The following is a 24,061-nucleotide window of genomic DNA, read 5'->3' as shown; positions in this document are numbered from 1 at the left end:
TATGCGGGGCATAGAGGGATTCAGTCTACCTTAAAGGGAATTGAAACATATTTCTATTGGCCTACCATGAAAGTGAACATACAAGAGTATGTTTCTAAATGTGTGGTATGCCAAAAGACAAAGTTTAATAGAGGGAAGCAACTTGGATTGCTTCAACCCTTTCCAATCCCTAATTCACCACGGGAGAGCATATCCATGGATTTTATCTTTGGATTGCCTAAGTCTATCCATGGGAATGCGGGAATATGGACGATAGTAGACAGATTCAGTAAACAAGCTCATTTTATACCTGCCAAAAAGACTATCAAAGCCCATCAAATGGCAACCCTCTTCATTTCACAAATTTTCAAGTACCATGGCTTGCCAATGTCCATAGTGTCGGATAGAGATCCTAGAATGACCAGTAATTTCTGGAAGGGTCTCTTTGAGAATTTAGGGACAAGGCTAAACTTCTCTTCGGCCTATCATCCACAAACGGATGGCCAAAGTGAAATAGCTAACCTAACCATTCTCGATCTACTAAAAGCCTATGTAACGTAAGTAGATCAAAGATCCCAATGGGAGAAGTACTTACCCTTAGTGGAGTATGCTTACAATAACACTGTACATACTTCCACGGGAAAAGCACCTTTCGAGGTAATTGAGGGAAGATCAAAAAGTCCCTTGCTACTTAAAGTACATGGGAAGATCTTCGCTGCAGATGAGTATAGCCGAGACCTACAAGAATCTTTTCAAAAGATTAAGGATGCTATCTCTATCTCACAGCAAAGGCAAAAGGTTGCTGCTGACAAGCACAGAAGAGCCCAAACCTTTAAAGAAAATTATTGGGTCTTATTAAAGTTTCCAGAGGCTCGATTAAGACACACGACGGGCAAGAATCCTATGGGCCACCAAAAGTACTATGCCAAACTAGCAAAAAGGTACTATGGTCCCTTCCAGATTCTTAGGCCAATCAATGAGATGGCCTATCAACTCAAGTTGCCCAATCATTGGCTCATACACAATGCTTTCCATGTGAGCCTATTAAAGCCTTACAAAGGAGAGCCACCTCAAGAACCAACTATTGAAGACCCACCGGAGATCGAGGACCAAGAGGAGGTGGTGCAGCCCGAGTCCATTCTCCGACATGAAGACAAGGTACTAAGAGGCAGTAAGACTATCCGACGATATCTTATTAAGTTTAAGAATTATCCTTTTGAAGATGCTAGATGGATGCAAGGCATATAATTAAAGGATAACCTAAACCTTGTCAATGCTTACAATGCTTCCCAAGAGTTTTAGCAATATAGTTAAAAATAAAAAAAGTTTTTGTCTTATAAGACTCTCTTTTTCTTTATTGTGCACAAAAATGAAGTAGTATGCATGCTTAGATCAAGTTTGCGGAGACGACGTCTCCCAAACACCAAGTAGAGCTTGTCACTCTACTATGGAAGACTGATAGGACTAATGTGCAGACATTCTTGTGGCAGCCTCAAGCTCTCAAGCGCCAAATGGACTAGTCATCCATTGTGGAATGATGTCATAGGGTAACATAGGGATCCTCTACCCGCTAAGAAAAGGACTCATGAATATGCTTTATCTTCTCTACACCATAGTCGAGGACGACTATGATTTCAAGAGAGAGGTAATGTCATAATAATCAATATCTAATTCTCCTAAATGATTTTCTCATGTTAAACTGATCATTTAATATGGGGAAGCGCCAGGGGAGAAAAAGCTAGAATATTGGTTAAGCTAGCAGACCGGCAACAGTAGGAATCGAAAGGAGGGAAAATAGGGATCCAAAGGGGGGGGCATCTGCAAAAGAGCCATGTGCAACAATGGGCTAAAAAGACCCTAAGGTTCAGCCCATTAAGACTTCCAAAATGCTAAGGTTCCAAAATTCAAAGGTTGTGTCCAAAGGTCAACCCTAGGGGAAATTGGATGCTTTGTGTGTGACCAAAAAGTCTTTTCAAATCCCTACTTGGGAGGGGGTGAGCCTTAGGAGTAGGGGATGAGAGAGAAAGTCACACACACACACACACACACACACACACACACACACACACAGGCTCCCTTTACACAAAGGGAATTAGGGACACATCTCAGTTCCCTAGCCCAGATGCCCACAAGGTGCCCAATTCCTATTGGATGGCCTTGGAGGTGGACCAATGAGAATTAGGCTAGAGTAAATCTAGTTTAATTAATTTAAAAACACTTAATAAAAAGAACGAATGAAAATTAAGTCTCTTGGATGATTATTGGACAGCCCGTGAAGGGGTCCAATAGGAATTGAGCAGCCCAATGGGCTACTTAATTCCTATTGGTCAGAATGGGGAAAGGTCCAATGGGGATTTAATTCATTTAAATCAATTAAGTTTAATTTATTAAGCTCTCACAAAAGGGGAAAGGGGGACACATGTCAGAAGGCTATCACTTATGCTTCTTAATAGCCATTGGCTTGACTTGGGGAGGTCCAATGGGGGAAAAGCAAGAGCAAATAGCAAGAGGGCTCGCCCAAGAGAGAGAGGGGGCTGATTTTTGCAAGGCATTATCACACACACACACACACAATCTCATGTGTGAAGAAAGACAATACTATCTCTTCCCAAGCTTTAATGGAGAGCTCATCACCTACTCCAAGCTTGTGAGATAGAAGCCTACATCAACACACTCTTGGCATGTGGATGAAAATCCAACCAAGAGCCAAGCTTCAATGCATGCTCATCTCCTCTACCATGCTAATTACTAAGCTAAGCTATGCTAATATAAGTGATTATGCGAGGAGATGTACATCTTTCTTGTAAGATACTCCTTCCTCTCAATCTACTCTCAGACCCTGCTAGCTCTCACCATCTTCGAAGGTGTGTGAGGTCTTGGGTCTGAGAACGGGGATAATTAAATTTGTGTTTGCTAAGTGTTTTGCTTAGTGCATGAATCTTTCATCTTCATTGCACTAGCTAGTCTTGAAGGAACACAAAGAATTGTATTGTACAATGTCTCTCTTGATGGGAGAAACCATTATACAAAGCCTTTTGGAGGGGGGACCGGCTCCATGCAAATCCGGTCCTCAACTGTTGTCAATAGCTTAATTTCTCTCTCTTTTGAAAGTATTGTTGATGCTATCTGACTAGGTGTTAAGCTCTTTGTTGCTCTCTCTCTCTCTCTCTCTCTCTCTCTCTCTCTCTCTCTCTCTCTCTCTCTCTCTCTCTCTCTCTCTCTCTCTCTCTCGCTCTCTCTCTCCACCCAAGCACTCTTGTAATACTCATTAGGAATCTATTCTAATGAAATGCCCACTATGTTCATGCTAATTACCGCTACACACAAGTTATTAGGCCATTAAATGTTACAGCATGCATATTCCTCAGGTTGTTGCTTTTGAAGCATTTTGCACTCTATGTGCACTATCTCTATGAGATTATTTTTGGGTCTACTAATCACTAACAAAGGTCATGGCTCAGTTTGGGTGTTTGTAGATTTTTTCAAGTTAACCACGATGGTTATTTCGGACATTGCTGATTCCTCACCAATGTTATACTATGATTTCCTGTTTACCAGTCATCTAGCACAATTGTCTGTAAAGCGTGAGGAAAACACACCTCAGTATTGTCAATTATCCAAGGGGATAGGCAGATTACAAAGAGTAATCTTCTGCTAAAGGATCTGCTAAGAGAATACGTTAGCACAATGCATTTCTGAATAGATGATTTTCTTCCTATTCTAGAATTTTCTTAAGTACGATTTTCGACTTTCAACACCTCTTGTGGTAGGGTTGGAGATTGTGTCAATACTATCATACGTCAAGGACTTACCAGGAGTGCTGACAAAGTATGTTGGCAAGTAACCTTCATTAGGGATGAATCTGTAGTTCTATGTGTTCCAATATGTTCAAAAGTCTAACATAAGGACACGCCCTACTATACTTCTTCGTAGCTATGAAGCTTTTTAAGATACTCACGCGAGTTGGAAATCTGGCTCTCAACTTCATGGACAGTTACGCCAATTTTTTCTTGCATTATTCCAGTACCTTCAGAAGATCTGAACACTAGTTATGCCTTTGGACAACTCTTAGTTATGGTTCCTCCTTTACAGTACTCAAGTGAGTTATAAATGGAGTTACCATTTCGACCCAAGTGCTTGCAAACGGACAACAATGTTGAAAATCAGATATTGCTCTTGGTTTCATTGAACCTCCTCACTGCATCACGTTTGGGATACCAACACAGAAAACATCAGTCTTCTTACGAAGATAGAACCACTTTTGTTTTCTAGGACGAAAACTCTTCTTTAAGGGGGGAGTAATGTTAGGACAAGGGTCCTGTACCCTAAGAACTAGGATAGTCATGGACTATGGCCAAGGGTCGGGCTAGGCAATGTGGACAGGGGCCGTCTAGGGCAAGGGGCTAGGAGCCCACCTATATAAAGGGACTACGGCCAAGGGTCGGGCTAGGCAATGTGGATAGGGGATCCATCTAGGGCAAGGGGCTAGGAGCCCGCCTATATAAAGGGAGGTTGGGAGGAGGATCTCAAGGTCTAGTTCCCTAGTTCTTACAATAGGCATATGATGACAAGAGTCACACAGAGCAAGATGATTGCATGAATAGATACAATGGATATGTTGGCAATAATAATGATGATATGTTCAAAGAGATAGTCAACAAAGATCTTTGACTATTTTCAAGTGCAGTCACCTATGCTTGCATTTGCAACAAGGAGTTTGGCATTATGTAAGGAGCTAATATGGGGGGGGAATTGCAAATCATAAGTCGGGGGCTACCAAATAAAACATTGTTCTTGAAAATTATTTGGTCAATATATCCACTAAGTGTAGAATGTTTCATGAACACATAACAAGTTTTTGGCAGGCTCCCTATTCAAGAGATCATCACCATCTACTATAGGACATTTCCAAGTAGGGAAGGGTTAGGAGCTTCTCTATATGTACAACTCTCCTAGCCCTCATAACCACTTTATGCAATAGTAAGTATTTACCCTTTGCACAAAATTTCTCACAAAGAAATGATGATTCAAAATGTGTCTAAACCTTGTTAAATACACAATCAGGTTTTGAACAGGTACATTGAAGACTATGTAAGTCTAACCTTTGAAACATAGAGAAAGCTAGATAGACGATAAGACATGGTTCCAAGATTTTCTTTCAGCATATGCTCATGGCTTTGTATAATGTTCTTGCTACCATAGGAAGCATGCCACCAAAGGTAGCATGAGTCCATTCATGTACATTAAGTGTGGTGCATTTTAAATAGCACAAAAAGTGCTTCATATTTGGAAGGTTGTCTCTTGGAATGCAATCACTTGTGCTTGAGAAACTTTCGATTCAAAATGTCGCCTGTTGGATTCACTTCCTTATGGTTAACTTTCACCATGTGGAAGGTTAGCACTGGAGAGGATTGCATATAAGAAACTACTATGGTATAGACATACATGCAGTCTCAAGAGAAACTAAAGGAAGGGGCATTGAGAATTACAAGGCGAAGGAGGGAGTGTGTTCCTACATTTTTCACTCAATGATCTTGAAGAGGACCACATTGTCCAAGTTTCTTTCCTTCCTATATACGGACTCTTAGTCTTCCAGAATTATTTTCCAAAATACATCAAGTTTAAGGTGAGTGTCATTAACATTATGGACAATATGATAGTCTCCTTAGAGCATGAATATGTACATATGCTCTCTCTGGACATTTGATTTTGATGTTTTTATCTGTGTGTTTTATGTACATGGTGGCCAGATGACTTGGAAATGGCATTATGGTGGTCGTGTGACTTGTTTATGTGATTGGAGGTTTGTTATGTGGTATGATATGCATATCATATTGCTACTTGGAATCTAGTTTGGTTTTGAGATATCTTGAGTTGATTTGCTAGGTTACTTTGAAACTATGTCAAGTATGTTGTTTGGTATCCTTGAGAATATGATGTTCAATCAAAACTAATTAGAAATTGTTCTTTTTTCAAAGTTACATTTTAGGCTAATAAGTGATGTGCATGGGTATACATTCCCACAAGCAGCGGCATGCATGCATGTTACGTTTGATTGTTTGGTGATTGAAGGAATGCACAATCTAATGTACATTTTTCCCATGCCACATGACACACTAATATGAAGATGTCTTTATTGTAATTGTAATGGAATTGATATTTCTATTAATTATTGTAGTTGATAGGTGGAAAAGGCTTGACCAAGCTAGGCCTACACATACGGAAATATATTTCATGTATTATTCAAGTGCTCTTTATGAGCTTCGGCCATTTATGCCTGGCCGGCCAGTTTGTACTCACTTTGACCATTTGAGAAATCTATAAAACAAATATGTACAAGAGGGAAATGGTCACTCTGGCACTCGGAGAGATTGCACCTCGTGTCTGTGTATTCTTCTCTCCTCTCCTCTCTTCTCTCTCGTTGTGTTGGCATAGCAGTCCACTCTAGGAGGTGCACCTACACGTGCTCTTTTGCTCTATCCCGCTCTCAGTCTCTCTTTGTTCGCATACGTCGTGGTTTATGTGCTATGGGAATAACCAAGTATACAGATTTGTCAGTCTATGCTAGATATTGTGTTATCTTGGGTATTTTGCAGGGCAGCCATGTTTTCATTTGTAGCAGTGGTATCAGAGCAAAGGCTACTCTCCCAGACTAAACCATTTGAGAAGCAACATCTAAGTGCGTTGATCATCCTATCACAAATGAGTATTTTTGTTATTTGAAATTGTTTTATTTTTTCCCTCTTATCGTCATCCTTTGTCTTGATGTTATCCTTTGTTACAATTCTAAGGGACTTGGATGAATGAATTCATCATTGGATTACATTATTATGCAAAGTATAGTAGTAGAGTGGATTAAATAGCATTAATAAAGTGATTAGGAGGATTATTGTTGTTAATATCATTATAGCTCGATAACATGCATGGTCAAATGATTAATCATGTTAAAGAAGGGGGAATGGAAGTAAGAAGAGGGTTATTTTCTAGGAAGAGACGAGAAGAATAGAGGCTTTCGGCATCACTTGAATTCAGGATGTGGGAATTAAGTAACAGTTCTTCAAGAAGGATATGGAGAAGAAGGGTAGAAGAAGAAGTAGAAGAGGGTTTTTCTTTCTCTTTTCTTCTCATCCGCTTGCGGTAGAATCAGACCCAAGAGAGCACCTATTTTAGAAGACGACGAGAAATATGTTTAGCCAAGCTTTAACTGCTTGTAGGAGAAGAGGAGGTTTGAGAAGTTTGTCTTTCAATACCTCAAAGACCTTCAATATTTTAAATTTAGATTGCAAACTCTGTGTCATATCCCCTCGATTAGTAGGTTTGTTTGCCGGGGTGCTCATCACCATGCACTGTTGCACATCAACGTGCACTCATCACCACCATCATGAGCCAGTCCAGCATACCTTGTGGGGGACGTCGTAACACACAGGTCGCACCTGCGACCTGCACAACAAGCAGCCAACCATCTCTCTCTCTCTCTCTCTCTCTCTCTCTCTCTCTCTCTCTCTCTCTCTCTCTCTCTCTCTCTCTCTCTCTCTCTCTCTCTCTCTCTCTCTCTCTCTCTCTCTCTCTCTCTCTCTCTCTCTCTCTCTCTCTCTCTCTCTCTCTCTCTCTCTCTCTCTCTCTCTCTCTCTCTCTCTCTCTCTCTCTCTCTCTCTCTCTCTCTCTCTCTCTCTCTCTCTCTCTCTCTCTCTCTCCACCACTCAGAATGTATACACCCACCAACCTCATTTGAAATTGTAGGACTTCATGCTCCAGTGGCGGGCAACCTTGACCATCATACATCACTCAATTCATGCACGCCCCCCTCCATGCAGACCACGGCAAGTCCGAACTCCACTCACCCTCAATAGCGCCGTCATACCCAGCAAGGGAACTACACCAACTACCCTTCCCTTTCAGCTATGCATAGCACCATCAATATCTTCAACATAGAATGCGTCCGCATGCAGCCCATGAGTCCTCCACCATACCCTTTACCTGTTGCAAGTAACCATAACCAGTACTTTTTGCATGCTGAGAAAAGGGCCGCCAATTTTTTTATTTTTTTCCAGTTGCCTATCGTCGTGCAACCACACAATCTTTTGTTTTCTTTCTGCCCCCCCCCCCCCCCCCCCCCCCCCCCTTCCCCTTGTAACCCTCCCTTAAGTATGCCCATTTTCCACCCTTACTTCTGGTTTACTCACTTTCCCTTTTTCTCCAACTCTATCTGATCCTCCATCAACACTATTACATCCCTCTCATTCGTTTGCTACATCCGCACAGCCACAATCACTTGTAGGCTTTTTGTGCACCCACCATCACACAAATACAATAAATTAGTGCCCCACAAGCGGTCTGCATCCCTCGATACATAGATTCTAAGCTCAACACAAGCATCTAGCTAATTGGGCAACCGGATCCATAGTTGCTTGTCATCCAGGTTTTCGAGGTCGCTACATCATCTAGCAGTCCTATACAACACCTTCCCCCCCCCCCCCCCCCCCCCCCCCCCCCCCCTCCTTGTATGACTATCTACAGAGGCAGGACTTTGACGAATCTGTTCAATGATGAAAAAGCATTGAAGAAGCTCTTGTAGAGATAGTCATTGACAAAGCTCTTCAGTGCCCTACTCCCATTACCGGGCATCCTACGACTTTACCGCCACTCTCCACCAACAAATACATCTCCAGTGACATGACCCTTCAGACGTTGACAACAGTAAGGCTCGCTTCACTTGAGCGCTTTCATCTCTTCACCGATGTCTTCCCTTTGGGCACCATTTCTTCATGATGCACATTACGCATGGATTCTCAACCCCCCACCGCTCCCTCTGACCTCGCTTCATCTCACGATGACCCACTCATCACGGACACTCCTCTATCCTTACAGGAGCAACTCGTTCAACTCCGGGGCGACTATACGACCGCTTGGAACACTGTTTTTGTTGGCTATGCCTTCGACTTTTGGACGTGCAAAACTCTGTTCACACACTCAAATCCATTTTAACTGACCTCACCGAACACCTCCTCGGCCTCCCATCCACCAACGACACCACCATACCCTGTTTCGACGTTCCCTAGCTCAAACCTTTTTTTTTTGTAATAAGCCTACACTAGATGCACCAGCAATTTCCTTTTCAATGGCTCTCCAATGTAGGAGTTTATTTTATTAATGTTGCAATGTCTCTATTGTTTTTAGAATATCATGTTTCCTAATTTGTGTCTTCATTTGTTGTCAATTTTTCACACTTCCCCTGGCACAAGCACAATACCTTGTTTAATACATCTGCCACACACACATTGATCGAGTCCTTCCCTCTTTTCTCTTCAGTTAGTGAATGCATTTCCATTAGCATGAGCAGGACCAATTTTATCTATTGTGGTCTCCACCTCTTACTATTGCTACTTTTGTCTAGCACGACCTCTAGACCTTACATCAGAGCAGGACACATTTTTTTAAAGGGCTCTTCGTATAGTTTCCCACGCTGTTAAAAACACTATTCTTCTTTGCTCTCATCTCAATTGATCCCTTACCCCTATGACTTCACTGGTTCTCATTACATAATTCTTTATTATTTATAAAGAAACATGTGATTATTACTCTAGTAATATATTGAGCCAGCAGACGTGGTGCGGCCCGTATATTCTCTCATTTGGCACACTATCCCTAGCCATTGCTTGTATACCCACACATACACACACATATTGTATGCGTGTCTTGATAATGTGCAAATTGGCATCCCTACTTGAGCAAACCGTATTTTCTTTCTAACCAAGCTCCTTCCACATCTACCTCACTAAATTTTTACCAAGACTACAACTACAACGGTCTACTCCCACTGACTTTCTAAGTATTGTCTAGTCAAGTCTAGGTCATTTGTATAAACTGCCAACTGTCATCCTACCTCCTTCTAGTTAACATCTAGAGGCTTAAGTAGATGGTTTTGCAAGCGATTTTCTTCCTGCACCGCAAATCTACATCCTCATACAAAATTCTAGTTCTAACTAACAAACACTTGTCGTAACTAAAGGCTTCTAGGCAAGGGCCGTTCAAGATCAAATTATTTTTGGGTTGTTTGCCCAATCAATCCCATCTATCTTTCTGTTCGTTCCATGACTAATCATCATAGACGTCTGTAAATCCTCAATGTAATTTTGTCTCCCACAATTGCACTATACACTCCAATCAGATCTCCTTACCTCCATTAGGACTTCAACATTTTCTCACATTTCCATTTTTGCAGGGCTTTGGCTAACTTTTCATTTGTGTTCCAGCTTCATTTAATTTATTTTGCGTTGAAACACAAAAACTTCCTCTCATGTTTCCCTTTTCTCACTTCTTCCCCCTACCCCTTCTCCCCCCCCCCCCCCCCCCCCCCCATAAATATGATACCCCCTTCCTTATTTTTAAGCTAGGGAGATAAATTATTGGGGGCCTACGTGTAACTTATACGCTTATCTAACTTGTAAAAAAAACCCCCCTCCCTTGCACTTACATGGTGCGTTAAGTTTTCCATGGTGAATCCCACGGGGAAAGAACTGCCATTTGCAGCAGTAAGCACAATCTTTCCAACTCCTTGAACCGGATAAGAGGCATTGTTGGCACAAGTGACTGAATTCCCATGAGGGACAGACTCGAGAGAGGTGGACAATTCACGATGGGGTAATGTGCTTTGTAGCACCACTATCGAAATACCACACATGTGAATCTGCAGCAACTGATAAGCATGCATCATGGACAACAGGATTGTGAGTGCACTCTGCGCTAAAAGCCCATTCTGAATCAACATCAGCAACACAGTGTCCTTTCACAGAAGACTCAACAATAGCTACATTTGTAGTGGAACCAGCATTTGCAGTGGAATCACCCTCTTTCTTCTTAGCCTCTTTGGCCTTCAACTTAGGACACTACTTGATCAAGTGATCATTAGCTTTACAATGATGGCAACACGTCTTCTTTTTGCCCTTATCACGAGAATTTTTAGATGGATTGCTGCCAACAGAAGCATTAGGAACATAAGTTTTTCCACTCGTAGCAGAACCATAAGAAGTGGTTGCATTGCTATTACCACCCTTTCTTTGAGAGGCAATAAAAGCCTATTCAAATGCACGTTGTCTAGTCCTGTTTTTTCTAGAAAGTGACTCTTGCAATAGCAATGTGCATAACACATCAAACTTGACAACTTCAGGATTTCCTTGGGTCATAAGTCTCCAAGTACTAGCAAAAGTCTGGTAAGAATCTGGTAAGGCATCAAGAACAGTCTGCACAAGGGAACTGTCTGAAATGACTTCATGTGCAAAAATAATTTTCTCATTGATATCCTTGACACCAGCAAGGAAAGTGTTCATATCATCTTCCTCATGCATAATCTTCGATTCCAGCTCTTTGCGCAGCAAAGCAATTTTAGCCTCATTGCGACTTGCACAAAGACCAGCCAAAATATCCCAAGCTTGTTTTGCAGATTTTTTTGAACAAATGTGAGGAACAATGGTGTGCTTCACAGACAACACAATCAATGCATGAGCCTGTGCATCCTTTACATCCCAACGAGATTGTTCTACCGTAGGCAAAACAACTCTAATAGCAGCAATCCTTGCAGCAAGTCCTGCAACATCCTCAACATCGCCTGCATCCTCAGAACCAGGACGTACATCAATGCCTTGCACAATATTCCAGATGCCCTTCGACACAAGAACATGTTGCATCATGTAAGCCCACATAGGGTAATTGTCCCCATCCAACCTGTCCTCAACAGTAAACATCTTGAACACCTCTGTGTTGTTGTCAGCCATGGTAAATGTTCCACTTGATGTGAAAATTTCCGGAAAAGAGGAGAAACAAAGTGATAACAACATGTGCTATATAGCACAAACCGTAGAAGACTGTAAGGCACCTATTATGCAGAAAACGGTACTGACAAAAATTCTGCACAAAATGATGAAATAGCCTGTGCAGCACTGGCTGTAGTGGAAACGAAGTCCGAAATGAGCCCAACCTGCGAACACTCGCCAAAGCTCATTGAAATTGGAGAAAGTAAGCAGGCGTGTGTTGGAGCAGCTAGCGACTAAGCCCAAGAGGATGCAACCTGCTCTGATACCAATTGTTGGAATTAGGGTTGCAGAGAAACGCACACATCTTGGAGAAGATGAAGGAAGCTCAAGGCACACAATAGAGAGTGTGTTACTTAGTGTGCAATGGAAAGATAGATAGCCCTAGAGTGATGGGCGTATATACAATGCACGGGGGGAGAAACTCGTAAAGAGGGAAAAAATGCCCCGACGGTCCTAGTGTTCACACACATCACTACCACATGTATATGGTAACACACGTGCTCTTTTGCTCTGTCCCGCTCTCAGTCTGTCTTTCTTCGCATACGTCGTGGTTTATGTGCTATGGGAATCGCCAAGTATGAAAATTTGTTAGTTTATGCTAGATATTGTGTTATCTTGGGTATTTCGCAGGGCAGCCATGTTTCCATTTGTAGCAGTAATACAAGAGTTCAAAAGCTCAAAAATAATGTTTCGATTCCAAAAGCTCAAAAACGAAAGCTCGCAAATATAAAATCCCCTTATACAATTGAGGACTACTTTTAACCCAATCAAGGATTGTAGCCCCCTTATGCGTTTGATTCAATATATAAAAGCTATTTTCATCCGATTAAGGATTATAGCTCTCACATTATGTAATGACAAACAATCTACATCGATTAAAACCTATAATGGTGTGAAATGCAAGACTTCAAACATCTTTACATACCTAATTCACTAGTACATGGCATCCAACCCTTGACTATCAACTCACTATTTTTTTCTTCTCATCTTCTGAAAGCAACTTTAGACCCTTTATGGACCAGTGGCTTCATTGCAATGAGAATGACTCTTCAAAGATTCAATTTGTTTCACATCATATCTTTGCCTTCGCTCAAGGATTTAAATTTGAGAAGTGATTATCGTATTGAGAATCATGTGCGGCCCAAAAAACAGTATGTATAACTCTATAACCTTGGGTCAATTCACAAGGAGAAATAAATGTACCCGGTTCTAGGATACACTCCCGAGGGATTTGCCTAGTCAAAATGCCGAACATAGTAGAGGTTTTACCATACACAGGCAAGCCTGCCAGGCTCTTTTATTTTCTCAGTGTGCCAATAAAAAAGCTAGACAGGCCTGTCGAGAAAATAAAAAAACCCAATGGGAACGTAAAAAGTCCAGGGGGCTTATCGGCTCTAGTTGTTTTTGCAGGTTACCATGTGAGTCACATTAATACTTGACATAATCATGTCTTATTCATGTGTGATCACTCACCTTATTAACATAACCGCATGACTACGTTAATACTTAAGGTAATCACATCTTATTCATGTGTGATCACTCACCTTATTATCATAACCACATGGTTATGATCATGTTAGTGAGATCCCTTCAAGCTAATCCAACATTTTCCACACTGGAAAGTTTTCCACTTGAGACAACTCTCGAGACTCAAAAGGCTGCACCATTGCTTGTGGATAATAAAGCAGTCTCAGAGTTTGAGAATTTTGTGTGTGTGTGTGTGTGTGTGTGTGTGTGTGTGTGTGTGTGTGTGTGTGTGTGTGTGTGTGTGTGTGTGTGTGTGTGTGTGTGTGTGTGTGTGTGTGTGTGTGTCCGAGCAGCGATTGGCAAGGGGCTAGAATAGCGTGCAAGAGCGAGCATCCAGAACTAGTCGGACGCAAGAGAAGTTGCCACGTGTCAAGGGGAGGGGGCCGCAATCCCTCTTGCTTTTATATATAGTATAGATAAGCTAAGCACATTTTGGGTATCATATTCAACGTTATTTTTTTAGTGAGCACTTTATTAGCACACTTATTTTCTATATGATAAGGGGGGGTTCAGGCTCGGTCAATTAGTGCACTATCTCATTAAGCTAATTAGAGAATTTACAAGTTGTAAAGCACGTCCTTTCACGAGCAAATGGTGACCAAACCCCTCTATGAAGGGTGCTTATCATCGACATGGACCCCGGTCATGAGATGGAATTTGAGGGCACCTGATCCCTCTAGTCGGGGGACTTTGTTTCTACAATAGAGGGGAGGAAAAGTGCATCTGATTCGTATGCAAATACTACCAGCTCAAAAAATATTTTGAAGTCCTCTTCCTTTGGTCACATTTTGGCAATGCATACTACCTCTATGAGGTCCACATATTTGCAATGCATACAAATTTGTCACAATAAAAATAGTCTTCAAGTTGAGAAAGAAAGCAAAGTTTCAAAATTTTATAAGTTAACTTTGACATCATTGTGGACTTATCAGAAAATTAAATCTTTCTTCTTTCCTGGAGGTTTGTGATCTACTTTCATAAGAAAAATCTATCTCAGAGATTGTTCAAGAAAGCAAGGAGATAATATACGTAGTAAGTAAAAGGCATAGCTCGGATGATTGGCTTAGGGAAACCCTCACCATCCAATCAAGCCCTGCTTTGTAGAGGATTGGGATGTTTGCAATTTGTAAGCTACTAGGTACTTGTAACTAAGCTCGGATGTAACCCTTTGTCCCTCAAGGCTCGGCCCAAGGCTAGGCCTGAGCTTGATTCAACTAATTTGTATATCTATTGGTGATTTTATAATTCAATCACTCACAATGGTGAGTTTTGCACAAAAATTATATATATATATATATATATATATCCTTTTATACATGGTTGCATGGACATTCTCCAAGTGCATTGAAATGAATTGGAAATTAAAAGTTCATACTTTTTCAACCTTGTTTGTCTTTCTTAGGTTTTCTTTTATTTGATGTCAAAATAAATATCTTATTCCAATGGTAAGTGCTTCCATTAAAGAAGGATATTCATAAATTTCAAAAGTCATCCTAACTTGGAGTCAGCCTCAAAACAAGATCTTGTTGAATAATTTTTTGTTGAGAAATTATAAAAGGCATCAAAAAACATTGCCTCTCCATTAAAACCATTCACATATAACCTCTGAAGTGACACAGAGTTTGCATATAAATGAAGATCTTGAAATTGGTATTTTGTAGTTCTCCATAAGATTTCCTGGTACATTGGGAAAGATACTACCAAGGAACCATTTGAATACTTGAATGAAAGAAAGCTTTAACTAAGCTCGAGTACCTTATAAATCCAAAATCCATACTAGTTAAGGGAATTTATGGTAATTCTTACAATGCAAAAGGTGTTTGCAACAACAGCTAATAAACATGAAGGTTGTATATATAAATTGGTGTCACACATCATTGTAACATAGTGGAGTAGCCTAAAGGTATGGAAGAACTAGACAACCTTCTATTGCAATTTCACTGATTTGAAAATTTGAAGTCCACATTAGACATAATGCATGATGAAAGAAATCAAACATTCCACAATCATGCATCTCAATACCTCCACTTTGTTAATTTGGTGTATTGATATTTGGTTTGATCATGTAAAATCTCTTCCATCATGGTCTCACAAGCTTGAAAAATTCTACAACAAGTAGCTTTTTTCACACATATATTTTATATCTATACTATTATAAAAGGGGGAGGGATTTTGCCCCACCCTCTGACACGTGTCAGCACGAGTTTGATTTGGGAGCATTCAGGCCAGTGTTCCCTGTGCAAGTGACACAGTAGACAGACAGTGTAGGCCCACGACACACACACACACACACACACACACACACACAGAGGTGTGTGTCGGCTCCACCTCCGATGATGCCTACTTACTATAGTGTATCAAACCTGACATAAAAGCTGACACTGAGGAAGAGCCCACCAGGTCCATCCTCACACTCTTGCTCATTAGCACCACAGATTTTGATGATGGCACCAGGACCAGCCTCGCACTCTTGCTCATTAGCACCACAGATTTGGACCTCCACCTTCAAGCCATGATATCATATAGATCAGAGGTTGTAGTGGTTGTGGCATGGGTGCCTTCTTGCATCAACCTGACGCTTTATTGTTGCTATGGGAAAAGGGATTTGGAGCTGTGAAAGAGGAACTGAAGAGACTAGCCTGCCTCATGATGAGGATGATAATTATGATGATGATGAAGACAATGGAAGAGGTGCAAAAAAGTAGTGTGGGTGTTCATGGGGCTTAATGTCACGCGTGGATTGCTGTGAGTGGAGCACCATGAGAATGATCGCCTAGCTCAAGCTGCGAGTGGATTTAGCACCATGAGAATGATCGACTAGCTCAAACTTGGCATTTAGCTCAAGCTTTAATATATTGATCCGAAGGTAAACATATATACAACTTGTCGCAACATTATCCTAAGGCCTGTAACCATACCATATTGTAGATGCCCAACCATTGAAACATATCAACTTAAAATGTTTATAGTAGTACTACAATTTAAAGAAGCCCAATAATTAGTAGCTAGCATCTTATTATTGTAACACCCTCAAATTAATTGGAGCGCATGTGTAAGCCCTTTCAATAACCATTAATACATGTTGGTATACTTGCAATGCCCACCTCTCTTAGTTTTGCCACCACCATATATGTTGCACAGCTTGTAAGGCCCCCATATGAGGACAAGCCAATGGTCCGCATATATTTGGTGGATTCCATCTTTTCACGTTGATGAGATCTCTATTTGTGATCATGGATGGTACAGAGCAATTTCATGGCCAACTTTAGGACGTTTTATTTTCCAGAATAATCCTTTCGCCAGAATATCTTGGGTGGACGGCGGTCAAAAGACAATCAAAAAATGGTCATCCAATGGTCGGTGGTCGGTTGGCCGCCGCCTTTGGCTGGTGGTCAGTGGCCAGTGGTCTTTGGCCGATGGCTCAATTTCCTTGGCCAGTTCTAGGAGGACTTGTCTACCCAAAAGCGGCTACACATGGGCGCATGGGAGAGTCCTACTTGCACTTGGCTATCTAAGGGCGGCTACACATGGGCATTTAGAGTCTCTCTTATATCTATATAAGGAGATCTTCTCATGAGTAATTTGATAGAATGGTGTGCACACTTGACACACACAACACATCCTTGTTGAAGGATTGTTAGTCCTTGGATTCCTACTTTCTCTAGTTGTCTAAATTGCCATCTAAGCTCTACCTTGAGAGTGCACGAGTGGATGACACCATCACTTTGTAATAGTCTGCTAATCTAAAGTTTTTGATTTTCCACTAATCTACTTTGCATTGTATCTCTCTCTACTCTCCTTGCTACTAGATCCTTATTGTATTTCGCATTTCTTACATGGTATCAGAGCACTAGGTGCTCGTAGCTAAGAAAGTACGAGAAGCACTAGTATTACTTTGCAAAATCAATTATGTCAGCGTCTTCAAGTGTTGTTGCTGCTGCTACTCTGCTTCACATTCCTCCACCAACATTCACCAAAGGAAAGCTTGACGACACCAGCTACACATTGTGGAACTTCAATATTTACACAATCTTGGATTCATATGAATTGCTAGATACGGTGTTGGGGCCAAATGGTGCAGACCCAAAGCCCACTGTAACAAATGATCCAGCAAATCCAAGCATTGTAATTCCCCTGGATTCTACTCTTTTACGTGCGTGGAAAAGAAGGAATGCAGATGCATTATGTGCCATTGTCATGTGTGTAAGTAGTTCTATCCTCACTTTTGTTCAACATACCACTAAAGCACATGAAGCTTGGAACATATTGGCTCGCCAATATGAGGTGCACAATCACACCATAATTAAAAATCTAGAAAACCAGCTTACTGCTGAGAAACTTGCTGACCGAGAGAAGGTGGAGGCCTTTATCAAGCGGATTAAGGACCTCCAAGATCAATTAGTTATCATTGGTGTGGCTATTTCTACAGAAGATTTAGCTCGGTGCTGCATTCACATACTTCTGACGAGATATGATGGTTTCGTTATGGCACTGAACACTCAAGTTCGTCCAGGTCCTCTTATGTTTGAAGAACTGAGTGCAATGTTGCATGAAGAGGAGCTGCGACTCAGGACCAAGGATGGTGGAGGTGATGTTGCCTTCACAGCCAGTGAAAAAGGCAAGGGGACTACGTCAAATTCCTCTAAGAAGAAGCCCAAGAAGAGGAAATTTTCAGGTAGTTGTTTTTACTATGACAAGAAGGGTCATGCTATTAAAGACTACAGAAAGAAGAAAGCAGATGAGAAGAATGGCACCATGAAAGCTTCTTGGAAGATTGAGAATCTGCAAACAATGCTGAGATAGACCTTGAACTATGGGTTGTCATAGAAGAGGTATGCTCATCAGCACAAATTCCGCTTTTTGATGGTCCTTGGATTCTAGATAGTGGTGCATCCCAACATATGACTAGTAAAAAAGATTAGTATAGTTCCTGGAAGCCTCTACAAGAACCCATTAGTGTAACTATTGGGAATAATTCCAAATGTCCAACCAAACGGTCTACGACAATTTTTTTTTTAGCAGCTACAGGTTAAACTAAAGAGCTCTCTAATGTGTTGTACATGCCTCATATCAAGAAGATTTTGTTGTCCATTGCTACGATCACTGATCATGATCTTGAAGTACATTTCAAGAAAAGTGTGGAGAAGAAATCTTTGATTCTAAAGGCAACATAGTGGGAAAGGGCGTAAGGTGCAACAATCTCTATGAACCTTCTGCACTTACGGTTACTACAGAAAAAAGGTACAAGTCAATTATGGAAAGAGAGATTTGGTCACTTAAGCATTGTTGTGCTAAAAGAGATGCAAAATTTGGGATGGTGGCACACATGCCTCAAATCTCAGATATGAATGTATTTAGTTTCAACATGGACTTATGGGCCAACTGTTTGGTTTTCTTTAAAGGATTCTATTACTTGATACATTTCCATAGAGCAAACTTCCACAACTTCATTTTCAAGATGCAAACTAGACTCCATTATAGCGTCAAGCTCACCTATAGTATCTACAAAGAAACTTCTTCACAAACCCAAAACATTTTCAGTAGGCTCTTGCAACCCACTCTTTTTCATGCCTATTTGTACATTATGCACATATTGCCTCTCACATCTCTTCAAATCTTCAAGTTTTGTAAAACATACTAATCCATTCCTTGTTACCAAGGAGCCCGTTGGAAAAGTTTCACCTATTTTTGGATCAGGCAAGACCCTTTTTCTTTCTGTACCACTGCAATCTCGCTTTACAATGGTACTTGGCCAAAACCCATCATTTCTCTATGATCATGAAACTCTTTGCTCACCTTTGGTAGAGGATGTTCTCTGAGGTTGTCACGATTTCTTTCATGGTTTACACAAACTGTGAGAAATTGGACAGCTCGTGTACCATCTTTGCTACGTATCCTAGAATATGCTGAACCATCCTCCATTACCTTTGTTTCCATTCAAAGTCCCACAATGTAGGGTTGTCCAAGGATGAGATGATATGAAGATGTATCCTGTACAAAGAAGTTTTGGTCAATCTTTACATCACCTATTGTCACCTTCACACCTGGACATGCTGCATACAATTCACCAGATGAATTGTTTGCCACTTTTACCATCCAGCCATGATTTGTGTCCATTGGCCATTTGCACTTGTTGTAGAGACTCTTTGACATTATGTTTATTTCTGAACCATGGTCAATCAAGGCAACAAATGGCTCTTCAAGATCACCTACCTTGACCAAAATTTCTGTAGTAGCCCTTGACTTCGTGAATAGTAACTCCTAGGAATATCTTCAACTTCTTCATCATCATTTGAGAAATGCACTTGCTTCACTCTCCCACTAGATTGGTAGCATCCTACCACAGCTCCATCATCCTCCTTATTTTGCAGTTGCATCCCTTGTGTCTTCGAGGTTTCCCCTTCAACCTGTGGACGAGAAACTTCAGCAAGGGTTTGCCTCTTCCTCTTGATGATGTCAATGATCTCCTCATGAAATTGATTCATGTAGAATCTCTTTTGTAAGCTTTCCCTTTTTAGCTAATTGCATGACATTTGGCCAAATTTGACCATGATGGTCACTCACCTCTTCATCAGTAACATGCTCAATTTTTACTCCATATGTAGCTGCCTCAACTGAAGAGGTGGCATGGTTAGTTTCCATATCTTCAACTAAGGTTTGCATCCCCCCCTTCCCAAAGTTAGTTCTCAAGGGTAGACATGACTCTCTTAAGTGGATTTTACCATCCTTAAAAAAGACAACATCTTTTGACAAAGCATCACGAAAATCATCACAATCCCTTCTTACATGGTCTGTACTATCACACCAAATACATCTATTAACAAACCCTTCTTTGGGCTGTTGTCTTTGCCTAAGAAGCCTAAGAAGTGGCCCTGATGGTGTGCCTTTTTCTTCAAGCTTTGCAAGTTTCACCTTCAAGTCAAGCATTCCCTTCACAAGTTCATCTAGCATAGACTCATCAAACTTAGGAGCTATATAAGTAGGCTTTACCATTGAGGTTGAAGGACTTGTAGTGTTTACTACCATATTGTCCCTTCTTCTTTGTTGTTTGGCAAGCAACGAGACAGCACCTTCAACTTCATTCCAGTCGATCTTTAGTCCTTTCTCAGCATCTTTATCTTCAAGAAGAAGCTCCAAATTTACTTGAAACTCTTTACCTGCGGATTGTAAGAAAAGATTTGTCTTCTCTACATCTAGTGTGGCCCTTTCTGTCCTGGTGAGTTGTGCATAGTGCTGCTCAAATTCCCTAAGTAGCTCTGTTATTGATAGTCCTTGATTTGGCTTGACTACCCATTCTAAGAATGTCCTTTTGGTCACTCTCTTCGAGTCCTCCATGAAATATTCCTCCTTTAAAGCTACTTTGAGTTCTTCCCAATTTCTCCCATGCCCATCTTTAATTGCCCTAACATGCTCCCTTTTTTCTGGAGCAACAACTAGCTCAAAGCTTTGAATCATCTCACCTTCTAACACGCGATGTAGCTCCATCTCCTTCACATACTCACGTAAGTACTTGGTTACATCTTTGCCATTGAACTGATCCATTCTGTTGACGACCGCTTGTATGCCCTTTGTTGCTGAAATCTCCCTTATTTCAGTAGCATGTTGTTGTTGCATGAACATTGCAAATGCTTGAAACATTTGCATTATTTCTGGGTCAAAATGCATACCCTGTTGCTCAACATGATCACCCATAGTTACCCACAAACTCTTACCCTGGCAGTTTCGCGTCGGGTTCACCAAAAATATGTCAAGAAGTCGGCGGTCTTGCCAAGAAGGCACCGGGCCTCTTGCTGTGAGAGTTTGTGAGGAATCTCAAGGGTTATGAGAAGGAGCTAAGATGTAGATAACATAGCTTCTAGAGCTAAAGAAGAAATGTAGCCAAAGAAGCCGCTCACTTTCCCTTACAAACACACACGTTGTGAGCAGGATGGAAACACACACAACGCCTCTATAATGATCCGACACACACTCTTGGGAAGATACACACACACACACTATGGGGCACCACTCGGCTTACACAACACACCTGGCCGAGACAAGGAACACACCGATGGAGTGAGAGGAGAGAGACTATCCACTTGCCCACTCCACACAAAGACACACACACACAAAAAAAAAAAAAAAACTCAGCTCAAAAGAGGAGAATTTCTGATGTTTAGATACAATAGAGCTTGGGCCAACACCAATGGGGCAAATAGCTCACACAATATGGGTAAAATAAGCTAGATACAATCACAAACTGGAGCAGAAACTTCGCTCATAGGAGAAACTTACACAGCCAAAACAGCAAAAAAGAGTGAGGAATTTGGCAAAATGGACAGCGCCATCGCGTCCGGAACGGCCCAAAACCCCAGTCTACAATGTCAAAGTGCTCAAATCCGACCTCGGACGAGCAGTTTACGGCCAAAACAGGCTCCAAAAACCCCAAAAACACACCAACGGCTGTTCCTCCTCTCTTCTCCACGTTTTTTCTGGTCTTCTCTCAGATTTTTCAGTTCCCACACTTAGCTTTATTAGTTGGGCACCCTTGGCCTTTTAGATGACCTCAAACGGACCCCGAACAGGCCAAAAACTGACCTCGCAGTGCATAGTTGTCACCTTTTTGCATCATCCGCACACCTGGCACTCAACTTTTTTCCATAATGCATCCCGCCACCACGTTAAGTGGCCCCAAAAAGTGGTCCTCATGATGACCTTTTTGCATAAGTATCACAAGAAAACACCCACGTTGTGTCCATACTTCTCCGCGTGCGTTCGACCTCCTGACGCCACTCCATGCCATCTGACGCACATGCTTACCTCATGTCGTCGGCCCGCGCATAGCTTCCTCGAGAAGTTTTAGGCGCTACCAACTCCTCTTTATTATAGAAAAAACACAGTGGTACTGGTAATAGTGAAAATCGATGCACTAGGTACACCATGTCCTACCTGTACACACGTGGGCCCCACGTAACCACCTGGCTATGGAAATTGGGTAATCCTTTATTCGATGCACCATGCATGTGTATGTACATATGCGCAATTCCCTCTTCCAAAAAACTCCTGACATAATTTGCCCATCCCCTAGCCTGCTAGATCATTCATGATCAGCAGCAGCAAAGAGAGATATGAGACTTGCCGCATCACAGGTCTCCTCATCCCTCACCAACACTGCTTGATCCACAGACAGCTCATCTTGCTCCACCATCATCAATCTAGCATGATACAATTTAAGACGCAATCCATTTACCATTGACTTATGTAGAACACCATCCAGGTTAGCCAGCTGATATGTGCCATTTGGAAAACACTCCACTACCTTGAAAGGGCCTTCCCACTTAATTTGAAACTTCTTTTGGAAGGTGTTATCCAGCTTACTGTTGTAGCGCAAAACCAAGTCATGTTTCTTGATACCCTTACTTTTGACCTTTTCATTTATCTTTGTCAAAGCCTTATCCTGCATCTGCCCATAATGCTCCAATGCGCTCATCCTATCCAATTGGACCTCTTGTAACTGCAAGAGCCTCTCTTTGAATGCATCACTAGGCGGCCCAAGAAACTTCTCTAACATCTTGACCGCAGGAAACTCTACTTCCACAGGCAATAGTGCTTCCTTTCCATACACCAAATGAAATGGAGTAAACCATGTACCTGTCTTCACCGAAGTACGGTAAGCCCATAATGCACTAGGCAATTCCAAATCCAAATTCTTTCCTTGGTGCTCTGTCACTTTAGAAAGAATTTGTACCAACTCACCATTGAATCTTTCATGTAAGCCATTACACTGCGGGTAATAAGGAGTGGTATGCTGATGCCTAATCTTCATCTTTGCACATAAAAAATCTAGCAGTTTAGCTCTAAAGCCAGGCCCCTTATCTGAAAGTAGCTCTAGTGGCACCCCAAACTTGCAACATATTTCATCATACACAAATTTTGCCACATCCTTTGCAGTGATTTGTTTTACTGCTATAGCCTCTGCCCATCTAGAGAGATAGTCCACTGCCGTCAAAATATAGCTTTTGCCCCTGCTTGTGATAGGTAACGGGCCTAATGCATCAATCCCCCACTTTTCAAACACATCAAACGCCATAATGGTTTTTCGTAGCTCTGGCTTCAACACTCTCTTCCCAAATGCTTGACACCTATTGCAAGACCTACACCAATGGTGAACATCCTTGTGCAAACTAGGCCATACATACCCCTCTTGCAAAATCTTATGCAAGGTGATCTTTAGAGCAAAATGGCCACCACATGCACCTTCATGATTCTCTTCCAACACTCTGTAAAGCTCCTCCCGCCAAGGTACACGTCTCAACACGAGATCAGCCCCTTTCATGTATAAGACATCACCAATCAATTTGTACCTGTATGCTCTACGCACAAATCCATACTTCTTAGACTTCTGAATCTCCTTTGGAATGATTCCTGTTAGCAAAAACTCCTCTTCTTGAGCGAAACTTTTTCGGCCATGATAAAGAGGTAAAGTGGTCCTCAACACAAATAGCTCCCCAATCATGCCTTGAGTTGCTTCATGTGCCTCTCCATTTAGAGCACGTTCAATGTGTCTGATGATCCATGCTTTGAACTTTTTTAACAGGCCTTTAATTCTGAAGCACATTTCCTTCAATGAGGTGTTCTTGCTCTTCCACACACCGAGCACTTGCTTCACCACTAACAAGGCATCACCTTTTATGCTCAACCTTCGAACCCCATGCTTCAAAAAAATGTGTAATCCGGCTTCCAGAGTAGCATATTCAGCCTCATTG

This window comes from Adiantum capillus-veneris, chromosome 13, assembly GCF_014529385.1.
Source record: "Adiantum capillus-veneris isolate H3 chromosome 13, ASM1452938v2, whole genome shotgun sequence".
In the NCBI taxonomy this organism is placed as follows: domain Eukaryota; kingdom Viridiplantae; phylum Streptophyta; class Polypodiopsida; order Polypodiales; family Pteridaceae; genus Adiantum; species Adiantum capillus-veneris.
This window is presented reverse-complemented; position numbering follows the sequence as displayed.